Genomic DNA, 26,979 nt, shown 5'->3' on the forward strand with positions numbered 1-26,979 from the left:
ATATGCCCATTTACTGTGCATATGCAGGTACCCATTTCACCTCACCTTTGCCAAACTGGGCCTTCTCTCTCTCTCTCTCTCTCTCTCTCTCACACACACACACACACACTCACACACACACTTTACTAATTTTATAGGAAATAAAATGATACCCCGTTACTTTTTAAAATGTGTTTGCATTTATTTGATTGCAAGGGAAGTAACTGTGTTTTCATGTGCTTATCAATATTTAAAATTCTTATTCTATGAGTCCGTAGTTTAAGTTTGTGTTGCTATGTAAATGTTGCTCAGATTTCAAGCGAGTTGTATAAAGTGCCTGCCCAATATTATTGCTGTCAGAACCTAAGTCAATCAAGCCACATTTTGATTATGAATATTGTTTTTATATAAGCACCTCTAACACGCACTTGCTTCTCTCCTGGAGCAGCAATACAAAACAAACAAAAGGCGTCTAAACAACGACTTGTTTATTTAAACATACAGACTCCGTTGCCCTCCATTATCTTACACGAGGCTAATTGAGCTAAACAGGCTCCTGACGTGGAATATCAGCATTACCGAAAATGAATCCTCATGTTTAGTAGTAAGTGCTCTCTGTAGTAATCAGAATAATCATGTTCCATGGTTCTGAAAAGGCAAGGATTCTTTCTATTTCACTGTGTGGGGGTGAGACCAGGAGAGGAGGCCGGGGCTGAGAGTTAAAATGCCTGGATCCTAGTCCCAGCTCAGTCTCCAACTCTCGCCTCACCTGTCCTGAATCTTGAAGCAGGTGCTAGACATCTTGAGGACATCCCCCTCCCCTTATCTCCCAGATAAGGAGATCAAGGTTCTGAGAGTAGAGACATTTAGCCAAGCTGATAGGCTTCTTTTCCATGGGAAACGACTATCTTGAGAAGAGAGAAGAACGGGCTCTTGACCTGCATGGCTGGTTAGAGAGAGCAGAAGTGGCACTAGAACAGCAGTGGATGTAACCATGCACTTGCTCACCCACCGAGGGGCCCATGTGAGGACCCCCGAGGTTTCATCCAAGCTCTGATACAATGTGAGTCATTGCTGGGAAAGTTACCCTTGTCTCCTGGGCACAGACTGAGTCCCAGGGTGGGCTGGTTGAATATAGCTACTCACCATGACCAGAACAACAAATGGAAGCTTCTGCTTGTCTCATGGTAGGCCACCCTCACTGACTGTCCTAGAACTTTACATCTGGACCTAAAGAGAACCTGTCCAACAAACCCAGAAAAGCATGGGGCCCTCCCTCCACGAGCCTTCATCTCCTGCAGGGGCTGCTGCAACGGAAGCAGCGTCCCTTCGTGAGGATGTGCTCCTCAGAGGGAGGGCGGCTGTATTTCAAACGCTCCAGGGGCTGCTCGTTCTGCAGTGGACAAGTGCAGGTACTCTCTGTTCCAGACAGGCCTCGCTTCCGAGAAGGGAAATCAGACATATGAGGGAAGATGAGGCCTGTTTTCAACCCTCTGGAGGCCCAAGACAGAAACAGAGCTGGAATCCATGGAAGGAGGAATTTTAGGAGTCGAGTCAGGTTTCGATGTTCCCCAGTGCCTGTTCCTTGATGGGACACATAGAAAGGGTAGTGTCTTGCCCCCTGAGCTTGGCGCTCCGACACTAATAGCAAGGCTCTGAGGGTGGGGGCTAGGCTGGGGTTCCTCCTCTCCTAGACTGGCAAGGGTGGTGGTGCCTGACTTTACAACCGATGAGAGCAAAACTGGGTCCCATCAAAACTGGGCCCCATCAAATGTCATGTTGGTAGACACAACACAGTATTAACTGTAGAGAGCAGCAACTTGATCTGTATCCAGTTGTACTCAAACCTGAATCCCCAAGAATCCTTGAGTCCAGTATTTCCTTGCCTTATATTTCCAATACCAGTTTTATCAATGCTATCCCAAAGATGCCTTGCTGGCCATTCCCTCTTTTCCATCACACTGCTGTTACCCTGATAAAGGTCCTCATTACTGCGTGCCCGAGGCTCTAGAACAATTTCCTAGCTGTTTTTCCCACCTCCCATCTCACCTGCCCTAGGCTATTCACCAAGCTAGCAGTGCCTACCAAAACACAGCTCTAACTGTATCACACCTGCCCCAGACCTTTTAGTAAATCACTCGCATTCATTCATTCACTCGCATTCATTCATTCAACGAATAAAGACTGATTACCAACTATGTGTGCTGGGATATACAATGGTAAATGAAGCAGATATTTCTGTGAACCTAATGATGCTTACAGTCCATTGTCCACTGAATGATCTGGCACTCAGTGACCCTCCACAATATGGTCCAATTCATCAAACTGATCCTCTCCCCTATCACCTCGTTATGCCTCACGCTCTGGGCACCCCAAACCACTCAGGTGTCTTGAATGTGGCCCACATATTCCAGTCTCCCTGGTCATGTCAATGCTGGCCCCTCTACTTAGAATCTGCTTCCCTCCCTGTCTCACATGTGTCTAAATCTTATCTATCATTCTAGGTCAGGGTAACATCACATTTTCCATGAACTCTTCCTTGATTCTCTCCATGCATCGCCCAACCACAGTGAATATATCTCCTCCTTCCCTGACTCATACCCATCTTCGGGCACTTTAGTTGTTCACCTGTGAAGTCTACTTGTATAGCACCTCCTAGGCCAGGGCTCTGGAAGGTCAGAGTCCATACAGGTGAACTGTGCCTGAGGATCCAGGCACTGGTGCTTTTTAGACTCCCAATTTGGTTTATTCTGTCTCCTTCTCCTCCCGTCCGTGGTCAGAGCTCCAAATGGCATCGAAGGAAGTTCATAGAGACCATGTTTTCTGGAAACAACTGGAAAGAGGGTCTGCTCTAAAGCTGAGAAAGGAAGTAAGTAGCAGGACTGTCAGGAACAAGCATTTACTCTGCTAGTGATTCCAAGGGGATGTCATAAAAGGCAAATTAGCTTCCATTTGGTTCTCTCTCTTAGGATATTTGTCATGGAACTCAGCCACCAGGCCGTGAGAAATCTCAGGCCACATGAGGAGGAACTAAGGTCCCTAGTCTCTAACCTGACTAAACTCCCAGCTGACAGCCAACACTGCTTGCCAGCTATCTTGAAAGTGGCTCCTCAGTCCTCTGTCCAGCCATCCAGCTGATATCCCGTGGAGCACATGAGCTTTTCCTGCTGAGCCGGGTCCAAATGGCAGAGTTGGAAACAAGATATCTGATATTTACTGTTTGAAGCCACTTTGTTCTGGGCTGGCTTTTTATACAGCAATGGAAAACCAGAACTCCTTCATCTCACAGATGAGGAAGCTGTGCTTCAGGGAGCTGAAGTGACCCTGCTCTCCTATGGTTTCTGATTAGTCCATAGCAGTTATCCATGCTCAGAAAGATCACTGACCTTTACACTCCCTGAGACGCTAGTTTACCAGTCAGGCAAATACCCCAAATCTCATTTACAGTGATAGCAATAATTTCTTAACTATTTCTTTATTCTTTTGAATATCTTCATTTTGATTCGCCATTTAACATCTAATTCTAAAAATCTTTCAGAATTTAAGTTAGTGTGTTACTTGGACACACGTGGTCCAGATCAGTTGAAGTACAAGATGTGGATAATGTTAACATTTGCCTGAAAAGACTGGCCCTGGGGCAACCCCCAGAGAAAGAGTTTTTTAAAATATTTCATCACACGTTAACTTCATGAAGAGTTGTGGTTATTTTTCTTCACGTAACATGCCTCTAAGAAACACAAATGATGAAAGCCTGTTTTTTCTTTTTTTTTTAAATATATTCTTATTGATTTTTTACAGAGAGGAAGGGAGAGAGATAGAGAGTCAGAAACATCGATGAGAGAGAAACATCGATCAGCCGCCTCCTGCACATCCCCCACCGGGGATGTGCCCGCAACCCAGGTACATGCCCTTGACCGGAATCGAACCTGGGACCTTTCAGTCCGCAGGCCGACGCTCTATCCACTGAGCCAAACCGGTTTCGGCGCATGTTTTTTCTTAAGAGGTTAGAGTTTAACCCAAAACTCAAGGGATTTTGTCTACAACATTCATATATCACATCCTTCAATTCAGCTGGTTTTCTGACACCAACCCAGAAACCTAGAATCCTAGTCTTTGCTCTTCCTCTGGCTAAGTTGGAGATTTTTAGGAGTGTTAGTTAAATTCATGGGGCCTGTTTCCACATTTGTAAAACAGGAGGATTTGATCTGCATGTAAAGTAGCTGCCTCTCCAGCATATGAATATTTTCTATCTGCTTTGCCTGCCTCACAAGGTGTCTGTGTAGAGATACTATATAAGGAAGCACACTCTACAATTCAAGGGATGGTCATCACCACCATCATAACCCAGCCCCAGGCCCAGAGCCAGGTCAGCCCCTCTGAAGGGAACCCTGCAGCAACACCAATGGTGCAGATGGAGTGAGAGAAGGCCAGGGGCGCTGTCTCTCTTGGTCTCCTTGCGAAGATTCTCTCCATGCCTACAGTGCTCACTTTCATCAGCTTTCCCCGTGTGGAACCTAGGGCAGCACAGCCTGAGATAGGTGTCTAGTGATCCGGACTTAGGTGACAAAACTATAAAGACTTGCAAAGAAATGATCATTCTAAAGTCGGGAGAGTGATTGCTGTCAGAGGAATGGAGCTGAGACTGCCCACCGCGGGGCCCCTGGGTTGGCTTGACCTAGAGTACAAGAATTCATTATATATAATCCGTGTAAGAACTCTTTAAAAAAACACGTTTGTGTACAGTTTTCTGTTCCTAGGTGTGATTTCGCAATGAAAAGAGGTTCAAACAGAAGCTAGACAAAAACAGTACACACTAATGATTTCATTTAACAAAGTTCAAAAACGAATCTGTGTGTTAGAGGTCACGCTAGTAGTGACCCTTGGGTAGGGCTAGTGTCTAGAAGGAGACACGCGAGGGCTTCTGGGTAATGTTCTGTTGTTCATCTGGTTGCTGGTCACATGGGTGAGTTCACTTTGTGAAAATGCATGGGAGAGAATTCATCCGTTATGTGTCAATGCCACTGTTATTTTGGATTGTCTGTTATTTGCAGCTGAACCTAATCCCAAGTCCCATGATGACTTAATTGCAGTGTCCTCTCTCCGCCACTGTCACTGTGATGCTGCCTGCCCTGTGGGACCTTAACGACCGAGCACAGCACCCTCTCCTCTCCGGGAACCAGAGGGCCCTGAGCACGGAGCCTCCTCCTGCCTCTGAGTCTCCCAGTCATTCCACGAGTACTTACTGAGCCCCGACTTCTAGACTTACAGAGAGGAGTCCCATAGGCGCCATTGGACTCAGGAGTTAGGATAAGAGATGCGAAATTAGCGAAATTATGTTACACTGTGGTGTCCAAAGACCCTCATATTAAGGGGCACATGAGAAATTCCTTTGACTTTAGAGCTAGGAAAGTAATTTGTCTCTTTGGACAAATGGACATGCTTCCCTTTGTCAGTGAATGAAAGCTATCTGATTCACCACACATTATTCTTTGCCCATGCTGCCAAGAAAATCAGAGTCACGTATCGTGCTAAATGACAGCAACTTTTTCTGGCTGATAGCAACAAATCCTACAGCTTCACAGTCCGGCCTGCCAACTTCCACATCTGTTTTCTACTCCGCACTCTCTCCTAAATTTCTGACCACTTAAACTCCTCAGTAGGACCCACAAAACTTCACAAGCTGGCTGCAAGCACACCCTCTTGCCTTCTCTGCCACTGCTCACACAAACACCTTCTCTGCTGGTCACAAAGATTTCCTTGTCATTTCTCAAATGCAGTTTGCATTTTAGGCTGTAAGCACTTTCCTTTAAAAAATAAAAACAAAACACAGCTTTACTGAGGTATAATTTACATACCATGAAAGTCCCTCATGGTAAGTGTTCCCTCAGTGCTTTTGAACGGGCCATGTTTGCCCTCCTTTTCCCCTGAGTGATTTCCTCTTCTTCCAGGCCCAGGAGATGCCACCTCCTCTGCAAAGTCACACCCAACAAACCCAGGGGATAGTTTTCCCTTCTGTAGAAGTTCATGTTTGCCTCCATTATGGCATTTAGCACAGTACATTCTTAACATCTGTTGATGTTTATATTGTGTCCACTAGAATGTCCAGCTTCCTATGTGGGTGGACACATAGAGGGCACGCTACGTGCCTACCCACCCACTACACTGTCTTTCAGGACATTAATCACTGCCGAAAAGTAGTCAAGCTGCCCGGAGGAAGCTGCTTGTCCCAGCACTGCATGGCCTAGGGCCGCCATAACCACGGCAGCTCTACGAGGAACCAGGTAGATGCCTCCTGCTTGCGTTTGTCAGAATGCCTAACCACGCGCACACTGCCCCTGACCGATAACTCCAGGCAGGGGTTATAAGAGAGTTTAAGACCTCAGGACAGGATTTGGGTGAAAGCCTGGTATAGAATGGCTTCTAAGGAACATCAGCGGTGCCAACAATATAGCATATTTCGCTGGATCTAAGGCACCATCTATGGTAATCGCCGAGGTAAAAAAGATGTGCTTCTTAGTCTTCGGAGCGTGGTACATGACTTACTCAGTACCTCACGGAAAAGCAAGGAGAAAGGCAGGATGGAGAACTGTAAATACTCTCAACTTTGAAAAGGTTATAGCGTTCCCACTGTGTCCCCACCCCTGCCTTGGGGATTTTAAAATTGAAGAAAAAAAAGAAAGCACTAAACTAGAAACTAAATATAAAGACGTCTAGCAAAGTTCTGATTTTTCCTATGAGAAACACTTTAATGATTTTTGGGAAACATCAGGTATTAAAATTGTTCCCATGCTAAGATAATGCTGGTGTGTGGCCCTGCCTTGCTGGTGCCCTGGGAGTGTGCTTATTGTCCCTACAGTGGGTCATCTGCCCTGGGACTCAGCCCACTCCAGCAGTCCACGGCCCGAGCATCTGTAAATTGGTGGCCTGGAGCACAACACCAACCTCTGCCTCAGTTTCCTACATCTGCTGCAATTACTTTATTTATAGAAACACAGAATGGGGCGGAGGGCGGGCTGGAGGGGGCCAATGGGAGAAAAAGGGAGACATACGTAATATTTTCAATAATAAAGAATTATTTATTTATTTATTTTTTTAAAAAAAAGAGAGAAACACAGAATGACTAGTCCAGTGGGTCTCAAACTTGAGCATGCATCAGAACCACCAGGAGGGCTTGTTAAAAGACAGGTTGCTGGACCCCACCCCAGAGTCTCTGATGCAGTAGGAATTTGCATTTCTAGCAAGTTCCCAGATGCTGCTGATGCTGGGATGTTGGTTCAGGGACCACACATTTAGAACCTCATCTAAACTACTCATTTTACAGACAAGAAACTGGAGCACGGAGAGAGGAGGGGCTTGCCAAAGATCACACGCTATGATTATGGTGAGGTTGGCCTGGGCCTAAGTCCCTTCTCATCTTGCCTCACCAGGTGGCCCCCCCTCAGGTAGCTACATTAGTTGCCAACCCAGAGAGGAGCAATAAAGGGTCTGATAAGTGCTTCGTGCCTACAAAATGTTAACTTTATATTTAAATTTTAAATATAGTTGCTATATTTAATGAGACTCCTTGGCTCGGTAGGTTTGTTAGTGACACAAACCCATCCAATCTAAGCTGTAATTTCTGTTTGCTTTTCAAACTTGATTTCTCCTTCCTCGCTCTTTCCTTCTGACTGTCCTTTTTCTCTCTACCTCCATTCTTCAGAGCACTTTGCAGTAAGATTTCCCCAAAGACCAACATGTTTACAAATTCTCTTTTGTCTTGAGTCCAAATGTCTCCTTCACATTTTCCAGTAAAACTCCATCCCGCCAATGCCCTGTCCATTATCACAGAATCAGAGGGGAGACAAGTAGGGCTGGAAGCATGGGTGCACCACCCCAATTCACTGCCGTTCGGTGAAAAGACATACATAATCAAAGGCATGCTAGTCTGAAAATCATTTTCTTTGTTTAACAAAGAGTTTCTTAAGTGTCTACTATGTGCAACGGAGCATGCCTAATTAGTCATCGGGGTCTGCCAGTAGAGGGTTTTCCTTTTTGTTGGAGGCTTATCCTGCTTTTTTTTTTTTTTAATTAAATCTTTATTGTTCAGATTATTACATTTGTTCCTCTTTTTTCCCCCCCATAACTCCCCTCCTCCCAGTTCCCGCCCCACCCTCCGCCCTCACTCCCCACCCACTGTCCTCATCCATAGGTGCACGATTTTTGTCCAGTCTCTTCCCACATCTCCCACACCCCTTTCCCCCCCAAGAATAGTCAGTCCATTCCCTTTCTATGTCCCTGGTTCTGTTATAATCACCAGTTCATTCTGTTCATCAGATTATTTATTCACTTGATTCTTAGATTCGCTTGTTGATAGATGCATATTTGTTGTTCATAATTTGTATCTTTACCTTTTTCTTCCTCTTCCTCTTCTTAAAGGATACCTTTCAGCATTTCATATAATCCTGGTTTGGTGGTGATGAACTCCTTTAGCTTTTCCTTATCTGTGAAGCTCTTTATCTGACCTTCAATTCTGAATGATAGCTTTGCTGGATAAAGTAATCTTGGTTGTAGGTTCTTGGTATTCATCACTTTGAATATTTCTTGCCACTACCTTCTGGCCTGCAAAGTTTCTGTTGAGAAATCAGCTGACAGTCGTATGGGTATTCCCTTGTAGGTAACTGGGTTTCTTTCTCTTGCTGTTTTTAAGATTCTCTCTTTATCTTTTGCTCTTGGCATTTTAATTATGATGTGTCTTGGTGTGGTCCTCTTTGGATTCCTTTTGTTTGGGGTTCTCCACGCTTCTTGGACCTGTAAGTCCATTTCTTTCACCAGGTGGGGGAAGTTTTCTGTCATTATTTCTTCAAATAGGTTTTCAATATCTTGCTCTCTCTCATCTTCTGGCACCCCTATAATTCTGATGTTGGTATGCTTGAAGCTGTCCCAAAGGCTCCTTACACTATCCTCGCATTTTTGGATTCTTTTTTCATTTTGCTTTTCCGGTTGGGTGTTTTTTGCTTCCTCGCATTTCAAATCATTGACTTGATTCTTGCACTCCTCTGGTCTGCTGTCAGGAGTCTGTATAATATTCGTTATTTCAGTCCGTGTATGCTTAATTTCTAGTTGGTTCCCCAATATAACATAGAGGGTCTCATTAGTTTTCTTGTAGATCTCATTAAGTTTATCGGCGGCTTCTAAACAGTTCTGGAGAGACCTTAAAAGTGTGGTTCTGAACTCTATATCTTCCATTGACAATTTTGTCCTGTTTCTTTGTCTCCGCATTTTGTTATGCTTCCTTGGTGCACCCCCTAGTGGTCTTTGTGCGCAGTCTTATAGTTAAACCTTGATTGTTGTAGCTAATACCAGGGAGGGTTTGACCTCCAGGCCAAGTGGCTATGAGAATCAGCTGTGTCTGCAGTGAGAGAACTTCTGTCCTCTAGGGAGGTGCTAATCTAGCCTTTGCCTGAGGCTATCCGGCAAATGCCTCTGTGCAGGGCTTGGGCGGGGCGGGTCGCACAGGATCAACAGGGTGGGCTGGAGAGAGCAGTTATGGCGGCTCTCAGTCCTGTCCCCAGGGGCTCTGCCTCTCTGGGTCCCAGCACCCGCTGCAAACCTCAGAGAGAAAGTTGCACTCGCTCTGACCGAAGCCAGACAGTCCCGCTTCTCCCGTTTGAGTCTGGGTCCCTAAAGACTCGCCTGTATCTGGAGCTCAGAGTCTGTGACTCCCTCCCGATTGAAAACGCCAACCGCGCCCTCCGCCGCCAGCCGGCTCTGCGCACTCCGCACCTCAGAATTTGACTTCAGCACTGCGCCTCCTCTGAGTGTCGTATGCGTTTCTCTTTCCTCCTAGTTGTAGGACTTCCACTCAGCCAGTGTTCCAGTGGTTCTGGGTGATGCCCCTTCCGTTTTTTAGTTTCACTTTTGAAGTAGTTGTTCAAGGCAGCAAACTCCGGCGTTAACCTATGCCGCCATCTTGGTTCTCCTCTTTCCTTGGTTTTTCTATCCTGCTTTTAACTGTACCATTATATGTCACAACCCTATTTGTGAGCACCTGGTACTCATCCCAATCAGTGTTCAGAAACTCAAAAAAATGTACATTGAGTTGAGCTGAGTTTAAGGCTGTTTGGATCCTGCTGATCACTCTTAGGAACCTCCATTCATTCTACCCATTACTTTGTAGCCAGAATATGCTATATTTCCCCCAACCAAAATCTGGCAATTTTATCATAGTACCTGAGTACATATGCTCTTCTACCCAGTATCCCAAAACTAAGGAGATTAGGAGTAACCCACTCTGGGGAAAGGCCTGGTAAAATAAAATTGAGTTGTCTAAAACGGAAACCCAGCAATGACTGGAGATGAAAGGAGAGGACCCTGCATTTTAAACTCTTATGGACAGTGATGTGGGAAGATGCCAGATATAAAGAGTAAGAAATAAAATGTTTGCCTGGTCGGCGTTGCTCAGTGGTTGAGCATCGACCTATGAACCAGGAGGTCACAGTTTGATGCCAGGTTGCAGGCTCAGTCCCCAGTGTGGGGCATGTAGGAGGCAGCCAATCAATGATTCTTTCTCATCATTGATGTTTCTATCTCTCTCTCCCTCTCCCTTCCTCTCTGAAATCAATAAAAAAATTTAAAAAAAGAAATAAAATTTTGCCAGGAGAGTTATTTTTCAATTGGAAGAAGGTAGAGAATAAAAACAAGAAAAAGTTTTCAAAAGGGGAGCAGGGAGGTCTCTTGGAGATTTAACATGGCCAGGAAGGAGAAAGACCAGAGAAATTCCATAACTTGGGGAACTGAAGTAAAGAAATTGGACTGGGCTTCTGACGGCCATGAAGACTGCAGTTTCAGACTGGAGCTGGAAGGACAGGGAGTGAAAGAACTGTGCTTCTTTGGGACCGACAGAGCTGAAATAAACAACTCTGGGCAAGTGTAAGAAAAAGTGGATGAGGAAAGGTGGCGTGCAAGATGCAGGACCTGGCAGTGACTGTAAAAGCCCAATTCTGTGAGCATCTGTTCCGCCAAAGGGAATGAAGACAAACTTACAGTCGCCTCTCTGCATCTGATTTTCCCCTCAAGATCTTCACATTCTTCAGCGAAGCCATATCTGTATTCTAAACCAGTGCCTCTCAAACTTCAAAGTGCACACAACTCCCCTAGGGGCCTGACGAAAACACAGATTTCAGATTTCAGCACAAGCTCCCCCCGCCCATTCTGCTTCAGCAGGTCTGTGGGCAAGGCACATAATTTGCATTTTCACAAGCTCCACGGGGATGCTTCTGCTGCTGCTCTGCGGACCCCACTTTGAGTAGCACTGCTCACGCAGCCCACCAGGTGGGGAGGCGCCCTCTAGGCCTGCAGGGGCAAAGCCGTGGACACCAGGAGGCGTCCTCTCCGGAGGAGACTGCCCCCTCACTGCTGAAATGGCCGAAGGGTGACCCACACCACGCCTCCCACACCAATGATCTTGTCTCCACACCTACAGTGCCTTTAGCTGCTTACACATTTTCCCCAGGTCGTTCAGCTCTGGAAGCGATTCTGTGAACAGACCCCTGGGACAGAGAACAGCAGACCACGTAAACATGTAGGAACTGCCCAGGGTTCGGGAGAGATTTCCTCGTGCTGATGTCTGGGACCAGCAAATGGGAGCACTCCCGAGGAGAATAGAGGCATTTCCCTGTGCTTGCTGCAGCAAGCAATACTCAGAACTTTCCTCAAATGACTTCCCAGCAGGGAGCTCTCTGCCTGCATTTCATCTAAGTACTTCAGCAAAAATCAGATCTGAATGCAAAAATCATAAGTATTAGAGATGGAGCCAGCCTCCTATCTCACTTAGGATCCATCCCTAAGGGCCAGACTAAGAAAGGCAATTACAATACAAGAACTGACTCTTTTCACACATGGGATTTAGAGATTTCATACAGTTTGCAACTTGGATTTTCATCTTTCAAAATGCTACCTCCTCCAAATCACAGTTGTGCCTGGCAATTTTAAGCTGTGAATGGAAGCTAGTAAGTTCAGGAAGGAATCCCACGTATAGACCTGGGATACTTGGTCAAAGCTGCTACCAGTGTCTCACTCTAAGAACATATGAAGGGCCGAAGCCGGTTTGGCTCAGTGGATAGAGCGTCGGCCTGCGGACTGAGGGGTCCCAGGTTCGATTCCGGTCAAGGGCGTGTGCCTTGGTTGCGGGCACATCCCCAGTGGGGAGTGTGCAGGGGGCAGCTGGTCGATGTTTCTCTCTCATCGATGTTTCTAGCTCTCTATCTCTCTCCTTTCCTCTCTGTAAAAACTCAATAAAATATATATATATAAAAAAAAAAAAAAAAAAGAACATATGAAGGAACTTTCCCTCGATAGAGTGAAGTTTAATGGTTCCCAATTATTTTCATTCTGAATGGTCTTAATTTTTTCCTGAGGGGTCATGAGAGGGGTGGAATATGTTGGAGAAGCTGTACAAAGCTGATGGAAAAAGATTGTGCATGCATGGCGGGGGGGGGGGGGGGGGGGAAGGGTGTAAGTGTTCAGAACTCAAATTAATTCACTGTCACAAACATGGTCTGAGCAGCCCCCTGGTGGGGGTGGAGAACACCCAAACTAATATCTGACAATGACATCCCTTCACATCTTTCTCTTTTTTTCTTTTTTTATTGAGTTCAGAGAGGAAGGAAGAGGGAGAGAGAGATAGAAACATCAATGATGAGAGAGAATCATTAATCGGCTGCTTCCTGCCTGCCCCCTACTGGGGATCGAGCCCTTGACCTGGGTATATGCCCTGACTGGGAATCGAACCTTGTTCATAGGTTGTCGCTAAACCACTGAGACACACTAGCCGGTCCCGCTTCCCACTCTTGCTACCCTCTGGTGCCTCACCACCTCTTGTTGGTTCCCATAACCCCACCCACACCTTCTGCAAATAGGTAGATTCTGTTTCCCGCCTGGAACCCAGACCATACTAACCCCTCTCCCACACAGCTCTACCAAGTAAAAATAAACCGAATGCCCAGAGGAACACAGCCTAAAACATCCACAGTCACAAACTCATTGATTTTTCCCTTTTAATAATTAATGTTTGTTTCTCCAGTGGTATGTGCTACGATCCTACCTTGGGCCCTTATTTATCCCTGGCCTGAACTTCTGTGATCGTTTTCTAAGTGGACTCCCATCTCTAAAGCCTCCCACCTCCAATCAATGCTAACCACTGCCTGCTACTGGATTAAATTTTCTGGCACACAATTCTGATCACCTGATTCCTGCGATGGCTCCCAAGGGGCTATAGCACAACGTTCAAAGCCCTTAGCCCAGCATGCAGGTCTCTCACCTGTGTGCTCAGCCTTACCTGCAACTTCCCTGTGTGGGTCTGTGCTCTCTATTCCTCAGCCCCTCACCAGAACGTATGATCTTCATTTGGTTTACACCATCCACTTAGCCCAGGAAGGTCTTAACTTGGAAAATGCTCAAGAGGTTAAGGTCCAGCCCAAATGTTGCCTCTGGCCTAAAGATTTCCTTACAGAGATAAACAACCACTTGCTCTCCTAAACTCCCACGAGTCTTTTTGCATCTCTTTTTTATGACGCTTGGCATGCTGAACCTCTCAGTATAGTTATCTGTGTCCATCTTCTCCAACACCCCATTCTAAGCATCTTTCCCAGCCAGATGCTGTCTGGTTCCTTGTGGTACCCACAACAACGAGCACAGGACATAGCACAGAGTAGGTTCTCAGCAAGTATGTGTCAGATGAATACATGCATGAATCGATTCAATTAACATCCCCTCAGGACCTAATACTGTGTCTATAGTGTGATTTGACTTTAAAATAATTTGAGCCCGGCTGGTGTGGCTCAGTGGTTGAACATTGACCTATGAACCAGGAGGTAAGGGTTTGATTCCTGGTCAGGGCACATGCCGGAGTTGCAGACTCTGTCCCCAGTATGGGGCGTGCAAGAGTTAGCCAATCCATGATTCTCTCTCATCGTTGATGTTTCTATCTCTCCCTCTCTCTTCCTCTCTGAAATATATATATATATATATATATATATATATATATATATATATATATATATGATATCATAATTTGAATGATCAGCTGAACCAGCTGGATAATGTATGCTAAATGTTATATATGAGATGCTGCATGTAAACATATCTGCATATTTGTGTATTTGTATGGCTGTCTCTTAATATCAATATACTAGAGGCCCGGTGCACGAAATTCATGCAAGGGGCTCAGCCCTCGCAGCCTCGGCTTTGTTCGGAAGGTCATCCAGAACGATGTCCAGAAGGACGTTTGGCTATCCAGTCTAATTAGCATATTATGCTTTTATTATTATGGATATTATTTCATCATGTCATTTTTAAAAATACATCTTTTGAGGGAAAGTAGAACCACACACATAAGCATCTTTAAAAAACACAACTAAATGTGGAAGGCCCTAGAAGGGGTTTCTGAAGGGCAACTGGATGCATGCAGCTTTGAAATGTTCTACTTCCTCATTTCCTATCAGTCAGCCCCATCCAATTTTGTTTAATGAGGCTACTGCAATGTATTTATTTTGGGTGATTGAATTTAGAGAGACATTCATCTAACACACAATTGCTGCCACAAGCTGAATGGCTGAATCATAACAGGCATGATGGCATTAATCTGAGGACAGCTGTTTCTTACCATTTCTAGCACACAAAAAGCTCAGACAGGCATGGGGTTTTGCCTCAGTTACAAGATGGGGCTGATAGGATCTGAAGTAGAAATGCTTGCTCCTGGACTGGTGAAGCAGCCAAGCAGGAAAAAAAATAAATGGCTGGAGGGACTAACCTTTGATTTTAGAACGCTGTTTGTCTGATGTGTGAGAGTTGCTTCTGGCCCTTTGGGATGTCCAAGGAATTCCAGTTATAAGGAGATAGCTTCATAAGGACAGCAGAGGCATCTGTGTGGGTAACTAACCTCTTCAGAAGAGCTTACAAATCTGTTTTGGGTAGTTGCAGCTATTAAAGAATAATGATAACAATTATGGCTCACACCTGCATGGCACCGTTATAACTGACAGCATGGTTTCACATTCACCATCTCAGGCAAGCAGGCAAGTTAAGCTGGAGTGTGGTATACACCGGGCAGCCACCCAGGTGCCCAGTGCTCAGGGACATACCAAGCATGATTTCCAGGGAACTGGGAAGCCCCTTCCCAAAGAAATCTCCACTGACGTTGGCTTGCTGCCGATGCCCAAAATCCACCACGAAAGCTTCGCTTCTTGGAACTCAGGCACTTTTACTGTTAAAAGCAAAAATGTCCATGGGAATAAGCATATAGCCAACTCTGTAACTCATTTACACCTGAATATGAATGCACTCTCAGCACCTTCTCAGCAGAACTGCTGGCTAAGGTTTAAGCAGATCACACAAGTAGTAAGAGAGTAAAAGGAGGTTAAGGGCCTAACAAATAGACATTTTCGCTTGCTACAGCTTTTGAGGTAGCAGGGAACATGCAGAGTGGTGTTAATTCAACATAGGATTTTAACATAACTAAGAGCTACAGAATAACCTGCCACCTACAACTATTTATCTTCTGAAGGTAACAAATGTTACAAGAATTAAATTTTGAAAAGGTGGAAGTTTGAGTCACAGTGCTTCCTAATATCAACAATACTCTTTCATTTATCTGTCCCCATTCATTTTTCTGACCCTCTCCTAGAGAAAGTGAGGGGAGGGGAGGGAAGGTGGGCAAAAAGTGCTTGTTTGACTGGGACCCTGGTAAGAGGGTGTCACACTCTCTCAGCCTAGCGGTTCTCTAAGCCTGACTTTCTCTTACGTGGTATTATTGTGAGCTCCTCAGAGACCTGCCCCCTCCCCCAACCCTGGTGGTCTCTCATTTGAGGATCCCTGAACCTGAGCAAAAAAAGCATTCTAGTTCGGCAGAAGCTTCCACCCCAGGCCCCAGAAATCAATCACCACAGCCCTCATCCAGCTTCCCCTCCACTGGGGAGCAATGCACTGCCTATGAAGCCGATCTAAGGGGCTTCCCACAGGGGCTCTCCCCGGCTGAGGCCCCTATCTATCTGCTCCTTGGAGCATTCTTCACCTGAATAAATTCTGGGAGTGTTGGCCAATCCAGAAGCATCAGCAACCTTCTTTGCTCTGCTGCCAAAGCATTAGCCAGCCCTGCTCGCGTTCCATAAATTTCCTGGACGGGAGTTGAACCCAGTTCCCAGGGTTCCCAACTGCAGGAGGCTCAGCTCAAGCTCTGAGTGGTCCTGTTTCAGTGAGATGGGGTGGGCACCCATATCCCTCAGCCCTCCTAGCACACTCACTGCTCCCTCCAAAGCAATGCTCTCCAAAAGTCTCCAACAGTGACTTTAGAGTGCGAGTCATGTAACCACTTTTCTGCTCAATTCATTTTGTAGGTTCTTCTAGCTGGCCTGTTCCACAGCTGTGGGTATCTGATAGTTACTATGTCTTGATTCTCTACGGGAACTGTCAGTCTAACACTGTTACATTCATTCGTGTATTTGGTGAACAATCGCTGAAGCTCTACCTTAGTGTGAATCTTTCCTGTTCCCCACTTCCTTTCTCTTGCTCATTGATTCTGTTCTTCACCTTCCTGCTACCAAATGTTATGATGCAGAATGAATCCTCCTCCCTCTTTCTCTCTTCTTCCCTCTCCACAAAATCCCAGCTATTACGGTAGATACATGTGAAAAAATGTTTTCACTTTCTGTACCAGAATGGATAACAAGCCAACTGAGAAAAGTTAAAATAAAAAACCGACAATAAATAATGAAGATAGCCCGGCTCAGTGGTTGAGCGTTGACCTATGAACCAGGAGGTCACGGTTTGATTCCCAGTCAGGGCACATGCCCGGGTTGCAGGCTCGATCCCCAGTGTGGGGCGTGCAAGAGGCAGCCCATTAGTGATTCTCTCTCATCATTGATGTTTGTATATCTCTCTGTTCTTCTCCCTTCTTCTCTGAAATCAATAAAAATATATAAAAAAAATAACAAAGACCTTGGATGTCAAATTATCTTACAAGCGTAGTAGTTTGTTGTTGTTTTTTTAACCCCAAAGCATAGCATGTTGTCTATGTGGACTTGGGTTCTGCAAAGTTCAAGTTGCAAAGTTCTTGCAGAGCTATTGCAAACACACTCTCTTAAAAAGTTGTATTAAACAAGGTGTGTTATGTGTTCCTAGTACATAGGAAACAGGCTGATGACAGAGGCCAGTAAGGAATTTAACTATTGCTAAGGAAGCAGCATAGCTATGGAATGCTTTCTGTAGCATATAAATATAGGCATGTGAATGGGATAAAATAAAAGCAGGAGTTGTAAAAGAATACCAAGTGCTCTAACACTGCTCTACCAGACAACTGGAGCATCTAACAGGATTTCTGAAATATCAAAGAACAGCTGTCTACTTTGCTAAGTCCTTGAATCCTTATCCCAAATATTTTTCTTAAACAATCATGGTGATCTATAGCTAACCTTCACTTAAGACTTTCTCTATGCTGGACCCTGGATGAAATTATTTATGGTACTTGTTATTTAATTCTCTCCTATGAAGAAGATGGTATTTATTCCCATTTTATAGATGAGAAAAATGAGTCTCAGTGATCAAGGCACTCGTCTTAAGTTGTGTGGGGGAAAGAGGGGGAAGAAAGGATCTAGGAACACAGGGTGGTTGTTTTTCTTACTTACTCAGTGCTACCTACAAACAGCAGTATGTGATGAGTGAGCATCTTCCACCAAGACAATATGGCAGGGTCCCCACATATGACTGTACCTCTTTGGATTCAGTTTCTCTGTAGCCTTCACCCGCCCCATCTCTACATGAATAAACCCTCCTTCCTTTCCTTCCACCTGTTTTTCCTTCTCCCATAAATATTTGTTGAGCACTTACTATGTGCCAAGCATTAAACTGGGTACAAGATTATAATAGGGATTAAGGCTTGGTCCCTGCCCTCAATGATCTTCTAGTCTAGTAGAGAAATCAGACATATCTCTCTATATAAAACCCTAATATGCAAATAGACCGAACAGCAGAACAACCGAACAACCAGTCGCTATGACGTGTGCTGACCACCAGGGGGCAGCAGGTGGCAGAGTGTGGAACATGGTGGGTGTCAGCCGTGGCCGAATGGTGGAGCAGGTGAGCGGGGGGCCACCAGACCAAGGCGGGGCACCGGTCGCTGTCATCAAGGTGAGCCTCTAGTGGTTACTGAAAATTCTTTGCTGCTGTGCGCCATGGTCGCACCCAGCACTCACACCTGCTGCCAGCGCCGGCCCCAATTGCTCTGTGCTGTCAGCAGATGCAAGCAGGGCCAGCGCCGTCAGCACATGGGAACAGCAGCGGCAGGAGTGGGGCTGCAGGGGGACAGGGGACTGGGGGCCGCAGCAGGAAGGGCCAGGCGGGGGCATGGAGGGTGGGCCAAGACCCGCCCCTGTGCCCACTGCAGCCTCATGGCCCACAGTTCCTTTCAAGGTGCACGAATTCATGCACTGGGTTCCTAGTAAGTATATAATTACAATACTGGGTTATGAATCCCCCCCTGGGGGCAGGTATAGGAGGAACATATGTCACCAGGGAGGATAAATCAGAGAAGGTTTACATGAAAAAAATGAAACCTTTCCCAGTGTTTCCTGTTTGAAGTATATTCATCCCCACTCCAACCCGAATTCTATTCCACTGGCATTCTGATTCATATTAGTCACTTTGGGCTGGTTCTGGGATTGGGTTTGTTATTTTCCTCTCCCACAGCATAGCTAATACAATACTCATGTGGAGTGATTACACTGAACAGAATGTTGACAGGGACTAGAATGCTCTAGTCATAGATAGGACCTGAGCATTCGATACCTTCAGCAATTTTAGTTTTCCTTGTAAATTACTAAATTTAGCTTCCTGGTTATATATAGTAGCCTTGTGTGCTTAGATCTACCCATGAGTGCTGACAAGTCAGATTTCTGAGCCTGGCAGGCAAAGGGCCAGACCTGGACCCTGTAAGACTACTGTGGTAACACCCCATTGTGAAGGCCTTTAAAGAGACAGCCAACCGGCCTTCTCCTGGAGTCATCCAGCCTTTGTTACTGTCACACCATTTCTTTTGGAACACTACAGAAGTAACTGACACCTCCCCCTTTCAATGTAGGGATCCCCTCTACGGCAATGCCTGCCAACAGATAAGTCAGCCCAAAGCTTTATCCTGACTGTCTCATTGAGATACTGTACTGCCGTCCCCGTGCTATGTCTCATTACTACCCTACACACACTCTGAATTCCAAACTTGATATGTTTGCCCATACTTTCCATTTTTCCCCTCCACCTCTCAGCCATACGTGCCAAATCCAAATCCCATCTTTGATTCAAGACCCAGGTTAGGTGCCCTCTCATCTCTAACCACTTCTATAATTGCTATTCCATCTCTGAAGCTCCATAGCTCATTCCTATTCATTCACATCTTTTGTTAGGATTCCGGCATAAGAGTGAGGTCTCCAAGAATTCCAGAAATATGAGTCATCTTTCTACGCAGAGCGCTCTTCCCAAATAGGAAAAGTTTCCTGGAACATCACATTCATTCAGCCTTTCGTTTATTTATTCAGCCATTTGACAAATACTAGCATTTACTGAGTGCCTCTGTGTGCCAGGCAATGGGATACAGTGGTGAATGAGACTGACAGAGCTTCTACCCTCATGCAGCTTCCAGTCTAGTGGGGAAGACAGAAACAATTAATAAATTATTGAAAGAGAATGAGTTGAATGACCTCAATGGCCAGTGTCACTGAGCTACAAGCCCGATGTCCTCAGTCCCTGGTTGACTAGCCCGTCTTCAGATAATGCTAGGAACAGAGTCACAAATATTTTTCATCTGACTCCCTATCTCCTAGCTCTAGGCAGACCACCCCTGTTACACAAACAGTTGTCAGAGTTGCCAAAGAATAATATGATTTGTTATGCTTAAGCTTTCTTAGTGTAATTACATCCCCATTAGCCAAATGATTGTGTTTCATGTTAAAGTTTCCTAATTTCATTCTCAAAGGGTGACATTAACTTCATGCTTTAGGGATTCTTATTGCCAGCCTCATTTACCACCTGTGAGAAACAAAAATCTTTGTTTTGCTCACTGCTGTATCCCCAGTGCTACAATGCCTATCACGCAGTAGATGCTCAATTTATATTCATTGGAGGGATGGGTGGGTGGATGGATGGGTGGATTTTACCTTCCCCCTTTCAGCAGAAATGCTCTAAGAATATAGTACCTGCCTAGTTCACGTTCGGGCTCCTCCAGCCCTGCACAGGGAGGTAATCAATCAATAAATTATTCTATATAATAAAACTCTAATATGCAAATTGACCAAACAGCGGAACAACCAGAGGAATGACCGGTCGCTATGACGTGCACTGACCACCAGGGGGCAGATGCTTAACGCGGGAGCTGCCCCCTGGTGGTCAGGGTGCTCCCAGGCTCACAGCTGGTGAGCACAGTGGCAGTGGCAGGAGCCTCTCCCTCCTCCGCAGCAGCGCTAAGCAGCAGTGAGCAGGCAGGCAGTAAGGAGCAAGTAGTCCCGGACTGCGAGAGGAATCCCAGACTGCGAGAGGGTGCAGCAGGCCAGGCTGAGGGACACACACACACACACACACACACACACACACACACCAGTTCACAAATTTTGTGCACCGGGCCTCTAGTTTGAAAATAAAAAGTCATCTAGCTTTGCTTGAATTTTTTCATGACTAGAATGAACTCCTTGCTTTTTCAGGCAGTTAGTTCCATAGTCGAACTGCTCTAGCTGTTAAAGTCCTTCCCACTTTGGGTCTAACATTTGCCTCCCCACTGGTCCTAGCCCTGCCCTTGAGGCCCATGAAAACGAATCTGCATCCTCTGTCCCATGGCAGTCCTTCTGGTGTTGTGGACAGTGACTGGGTTCCCTGCCGTCACTTACAAACAGGACGCTTCTCCCGTGTAAACGCAGGTCATTGAAAATCCTTTGAAGCACTCCCAACATAGTTCAAAGGAGGACACGTCCTCATCAGTGTGTGGAGTGTTCTGAACTCCCACAGAGGCCACTGTGCCAGCACGTTCTCTCTCCAGGTCAGGGACCCGGACCGGAACGGATGGTGACAACAATAATTAATGTTTACTCTGCAATTAATTATGGTTGACTGGTTAATCCACATAACACCCTGGGATATAGGTCAGGGTTTCTAGGCCTATTAATGGTCAAGATGATGAGGCAGAAGACAAGGACCAAGGCATATTTTTGCATACGTGATGGGGAGTAAAGGGACAAAAGCATACAGAAGACAGGCTTTGAGGACTTGCTGTGTGCCAGGCTCTACAGCAGGCTCTGTGTACTGAGATATGTTAAAAATGTTTCCAGATACAGCACCTTACACACAACAGGCCCAAAGCTGTGCACAAAGGTTTGATATTATTTGAAATAAGAGAACTGTTAGCTGTAGGTGCAAACATCTTTTTGTTACACAAAGATTTTATTGTAGTAGGATTTAGTCCAAATCCCCTGAAAACTGAAACACTTGGGCTACAAAAGTCCACTAAAATCAGTGTGTATGTTTAATTTCACTGTATTGTAAATGCAGAAGACATTTTAAGTGATTCGTTTCATCAAATAAAGAATCCTCTCCAAATTATCTTATCATTTGAACAAGCCCCTCCTTAAAACTGGATTTGTAAGTATGAGACTTTGGGGAGATTTTGAGTCCTTGGGGAATCTGGTGACAGCCACATGGGCTTTCCCAAGAAGAGGGGACAGATTCACATATGCACAGAGATTGAATAAATTCAGAGTCTGTGAACTGGAGGTAGAGATCAGAACAGAAACTGGCCCCTGGTGAGGCTTTGGAGCCACTGTGAGGGCTTTGATTTTCATTCTGAGTCAGATGGGAAGCCACAGAAGGTTTTGAACTTGCATTTTAACAGGGGCCTTCTGGCTACCGTGATGAGAATAGACTTGAAGGGGGAGAGGGCCGAAGGAGGTTACTGCAAACATCCAGGTGAGGGAGGATGGCAGTGGAGGAGTGAGAAGTGGTCAGATTCTGATAGAATTTGCTGACCAGATTGAATGTGGTATGTGAGTGGAAGAGGTGGGTCAAGCTGACTCCAAGGGTTCTGACCTGAGTAACTTGAAAGCTGGGGTTGTCATTACCTGGGATGAGGAAGACTAAAAGGTTGCAATTTTGGTGGATGCAGGGGAATGAGAAGGGAAATATTAGGAGCCAAGTTTGGAACCTTTTAAACTTGAGATCCAATTGGGAATGCTGAGTAGACCATTGAATGTCTGGTCAGAAGTCTGGAGAGAGTTTGGGCCTTAATACTGTTTATCTATAAAATCGAAAAAAATAGTATAATAATGTCTACATAGTAATACTTATTATTGGGGGGATTAAACAAGACAATGCATGTAAAACTCTCAGTTCAGGACTTAGTATGCAATATGCCCTCAATACATTTCAGCTATTATTTTATTAAAACTTAAACGTTCTCGCCAAAACCAGTTTGGCTCAGTGGATAGAGCGTCGGCCTGCGGACTGAAAGGTCCCAGGTTCGATTCCGGTCAAGGGCATGTACCTGGGTTGCGGGCACATCCCTAGTAGGAGATGTGCAGGAGGCAGCTGATCGATGTTTCTCTCTCATTGATGTTTCTAACTCTCTATCTCTCTCCCTTCCTCTCTGTAAAAAATCAATAAAATATATTTAAAAAAAAACAAAAACGTTCTCGGTCAGTATTCCTATCATTACTATAAAGTTATGAGTGTGGTCGCTTTTAAGATTGATAAGTTGTTTCTGGTGTCAGTTCCTGGGCATGATTTGTAAAAGAAAACAAAGTCCTGAACAATGGCAGTGCCTTGGGAATTAGTCCCTAGCCCCTAGAGTTTAAGATTGTGAAGGTTTTCACCCCCGTTCAACAGGTAGGTTATGTTACATTTCTTCAATAATAGGTATGTTATCTCATCAACCCAGAGTTCATTTCAAGTTTCAGAGAGGGTTTGACATGGAGAATGAGGCAGTTTATCCCAAGAAACTGAATACCAGCAAGGACCCTGCAGGGAGGACATTCCCAGACCATTCGTGTGGCCTGTGTGACACAGGAGGTTTCAATGGAAGGAAGCATGAGAACTCATCGACTACCCTGCCTCGATTTCCATAGCTCCAGATGTGATTGCTGGCCACAAGTCTATCTGGCTCCTTTTAAAATCGATTCACAAAAGCCATGACCCATGTCTTCCTGAAATCGCAAGCTTCTTAGAGGAACCTTCCGTGAAAAAGCACACCCTTGCCCTCTGTTATTAATGTATTCAGTCATCTTTAGCTGTTTTACGTGGGGAAAGTGGAAACAAGAGCTGGCGTGGTTTTATTACACCCTTCTAGATCTTTGAAGCAATGAGTTTCCAACATCAAAACCTAAACAATGTTTGAGGTTTCTCTCTTTTCCTTTTTACATCTCTTTGAATTTTGACTATAAATCCTTGACCCTGTAATTCTCTTCAACATCTATAACAGGCCTAATGCTCAATAATCGCCTGTTAATAATCCTCCTTATCTCCATTTGTACATAAAGGGAAGAGGTGATGAGTCAGTTCAAACAGTCCAAAATGCATCTGCAACAGATAGATGATTAAGGTCACAGACAGTCACAGATCTTGTGTGGTGGGTTTAGCAATGGAAGCACAACGCAGAACGGGTTGATGCACCACTGAGGGGGGAGAGAGAAAAGGACACACAAAAAGGCTCTTTTCTCACATCCTTGTTTCCTCCCATCTGTGAATGAGGCCACATAACTGAGCTGATAGATGCTAATGGGCAGGGCCATGCTCAATTAAACTTCATGAAACACCAGTTTCTTTCCTTCTCCTTGATTCCTTTGCGAGTTTCTAATAATTGCTACATTCACTGTGACTGTGCTTCAAGCATATCTCCAAGGCTGACTCCACAGGAGAAAACAAGTCTTCTCCCTCCCTTCCCCAGGACTCAGGAGAGAACCCCTCCAGGACTAACACCTCAGGGTCCCCTAGTGCAGCAGGACATGTGAGGGGCTGAGCTAGCCCCTCCCACATCATTGATGTCTCTCTCTCTCTCTCTCTCCCCCCCCCCCATCCTCCCTCCCTTCTTCTCCCTTCTTCTCTGAAATCAAATATATATATATATATATATATATATATATATATATATATATATATGTATATATATATATTTTACAACAACAAAAAAGAACAGGTATCTTTCATTCCTTCTCCTTTCTCCTCTCTCTCTCTCTAGCCATTTTAATTGCAGAGTCCTTTTGTAAGCTCTGTCTATTCAGCCTTGCCGTAATCTTTGCCCCCACCCCATTGATCCAGAAAGTTCACCCCGGGGTCTGAAGATTATACAACTCATCTCCTGAACCCACTTAGTGGACAGTGAGCCAAACATGTAAAACGCCAGGAAAGGGTCAAAGGGGTTTAGAATTAACCTTGTCTGCCTTTACAAAGCAAGGACAGGGGTCCTAAGGCAATTTCTGGGATCCTGTCAGATAGGCAGCCCTTCCCAATACTAGCAGGGGGCTCTGTGGGGCCAAGGAATGAGCACAGTCCAACCCTATCTGGGCAGTGGCCAGCGCCCAGCACAGGGGTGAGTTCTCAGTACCTGCTGTGGAATGAGCACGCCGCTTCCTCACATCCCGCCGCTCCCGGCTCCTGAGTATCCAAGGTTTTCCTCTTCCTTTCTGTGCAGTGAGGGGAAATCCTCCCCAGGATCCCTCGTCAGCTGGCTGGACTGGGCCGCTGCTGCCAAGTCCCAGGGACGCCCTAACATTCCACTTCTCAAGTACTGTGCTGAGTCAAACAGCCTCCCACACACTCCAGCTTCAACACAGGCTGAGTCTGCTTGTGTCTGTTCAGTTCTGGGGCAATCCACAAAGTCTATTACCTTCTCAGATCCAGGCTGGATGCGGGAGATACAGAACAAGAGTCGTGTGCAACCTTGAAAGGTTATATATGCATCAGAGCACGGGTGGTTAACAGCAACCACTTGCAGCCCCACTGCCTGGGTTGTATCCTGGCTCTACAACTTGGGTGAATATTTAACCTCTCCCTACCTGAGTTTTCCACTTAGAAAATGGAAATAAGAGCATGCCTCAGAGAGCTGAGAACGATTAATATAATTCTGATTATGAGAACTATGATTTAGAACCCTGCTTGGCACAGAGTAAATACCCAATAAATTTAACTGTGACTATTTTTGCATTTGAGCCTAAAGTTTGGCCCATTTCTCTTCATTCTCTCTGCATCTGGCTGGTTTCCTAGTTTCTCGGGAGGGGTTTTTCTTTGCTTCTGGCTCACCTCAATCCCAATGGCCAAAAATGACACTTCTCCACACCAATGTCTGGCTGTTTTGTCCACTAGGATTCAAATACAAAACCTTCAATAGGTGAAGCAATCATCTCCCTTCTATGAACCCAAGTGAATTATTACGTAAGTATTCATCTAAGGAAACTCTTGGTCAACACAGAAGAAGGACCAGATATGAAAGGAGTCGCCCTGAGCCAGAAGCCTGGTTCCTAAGCAACCTTATGCCCACATCTTCCTGTTCTTTCAAGGTCAAAGGCGGGGGTTTCCACATTACCTTTCAGAAATTCTGACACCAGTGAACAGTGAGCAAAGATAATATTCCCAGGACTTAAAAAAATCATAATGTTATTTTCTTCTCTGCTCACCCTAAGTTCTCTAACTAGAAACAGTTGGTTATGATGTATGTATTCAATTAGGCAAATACATACTTTTCCTCATGCCTCCCGAGTTGCCATTAATATAATTATTAAAGCCACAACTGCCCATTTAAGACATGTAAACTTCAAAATAAGTTGGATGTTGATCCAATTGGCTAAGGCAGTTACGAATTTCCATGACTTGGTAGTCCATAGCCTCAAACGCCAAATAATTTCCATTCGCCCATTTAACAGTTCCATTAAAAAACACGGCATTGCTGTCATGCCTGACCCAGCCAAGTTCCAGGTGGTATTCTTTGCATCATTTCCAGTGCTTAAATTTTGGATAATTTCAATGCAAAGAAAATAATAACAACTATTGGCCAATAAACATGAAAACTTTTCCCAAATGGGTCATTTTCTTATTAAGTAAAAACTACCACTGCTCTGCCACCCACCTACCCCCACCCCAATCCTTGGAAATTGCTTCTTCTGCCAGACCTGAGCTAGATGCTCAAGACATAAGGGTGAGCTATGGTGCCCCAAGGTCTCTGTCCCCCAGGGTGACTTAAACAAATCTCCAATAGTTTAGTTGCCCTATGTTCCTACTACACACTTACCTGCTCCCTTCCGCTGGTATTCACAGTCTTCACACTGATGACAGAATCCCAGAGCATCAATCTGGGAAGGGACATTAGAGACCAGCCAATCCAAGCCTTCATCTTACAGATATGGACACGGGAGCCTGCGAAGAGGAAGACACTTGTCTGAGGTCACATAGCTCATCAATGAAAGAGCTTGGATTAGAATTGCTGAGCTGGAGATTCATCTCCCCTTGCTGTCATTCTTCTTCCAACCGGTTCTGGTGCTCTCCGCCCTTGTTGGCGTTTGTGCTCTCAACACACAGTCCACACCCTCGTGGGCTGTGCCAACAGCCTGCAAGGCTCAGCCGGAGTGAACCAACCCAGCTCAGCTGGCCCGGGACTCTACCTACTGAGGAAGAATTGTCACGTGACTCCCTTGGAAACACACACAGCGTGTAGGGACACATGTGATGTTCAGGTGTATCCATTATTGCATCTCTGCCAAGTCCATCACGCTGAGAAGCAAGCAGAGCCTACAAGTCATTTATAATGTCTGAGTCTTTAAAGTTCTTTTCTTCCAGGCCTATCATTTCACATTACCCTACCACAAAAGCTTTGGTACTATAGCCCCAAATCCATTTATCTACCAACAAACACTTACTTAGGAGATATTTGTTCAAATTCCCTTTGCTAGGCACTCTGTTAGCATCAGGGATGCAAAAGTGAGTAATAAGGGATTCCTATCATTTTTCAGT

At 45.3% G+C, this 26,979-nt stretch overlaps 1 protein-coding gene across 6 annotated transcripts in view; it reads right to left on the minus strand.

Moving 5' to 3' along the window:
• The window catches only part of FRMPD1 (FERM and PDZ domain containing 1), a 110,983-nt gene extending 84,444 nt beyond the window's left edge, over window positions 1–26,539 (minus strand). For 2 of the 6 annotated variants that reach the window (XM_036330348.1, XM_036330339.1), the window contains exons 1-2: window positions 26,261–26,539; window positions 24,581–24,877 (exon numbers count right to left, since the gene is read on the minus strand). The gene's annotated coding sequence lies outside the window, so the exon portion shown is untranslated. Of the gene's footprint in view, window positions 1–14,767; window positions 14,938–24,580; window positions 24,878–26,260 lie in introns of all 6 variants that reach the window. The other 4 variants (XM_036330340.1, XM_036330344.1, XM_036330346.1 and 1 more) reach the window with 4 other exon arrangements.
• Window positions 26,540–26,979: the final 440 nt, after the last annotated feature.

Source organism: Myotis myotis, unplaced genomic scaffold (assembly GCF_014108235.1).
Source record: "Myotis myotis isolate mMyoMyo1 unplaced genomic scaffold, mMyoMyo1.p scaffold_m19_p_12, whole genome shotgun sequence".
Lineage (NCBI taxonomy): Eukaryota > Metazoa > Chordata > Mammalia > Chiroptera > Vespertilionidae > Myotis > Myotis myotis.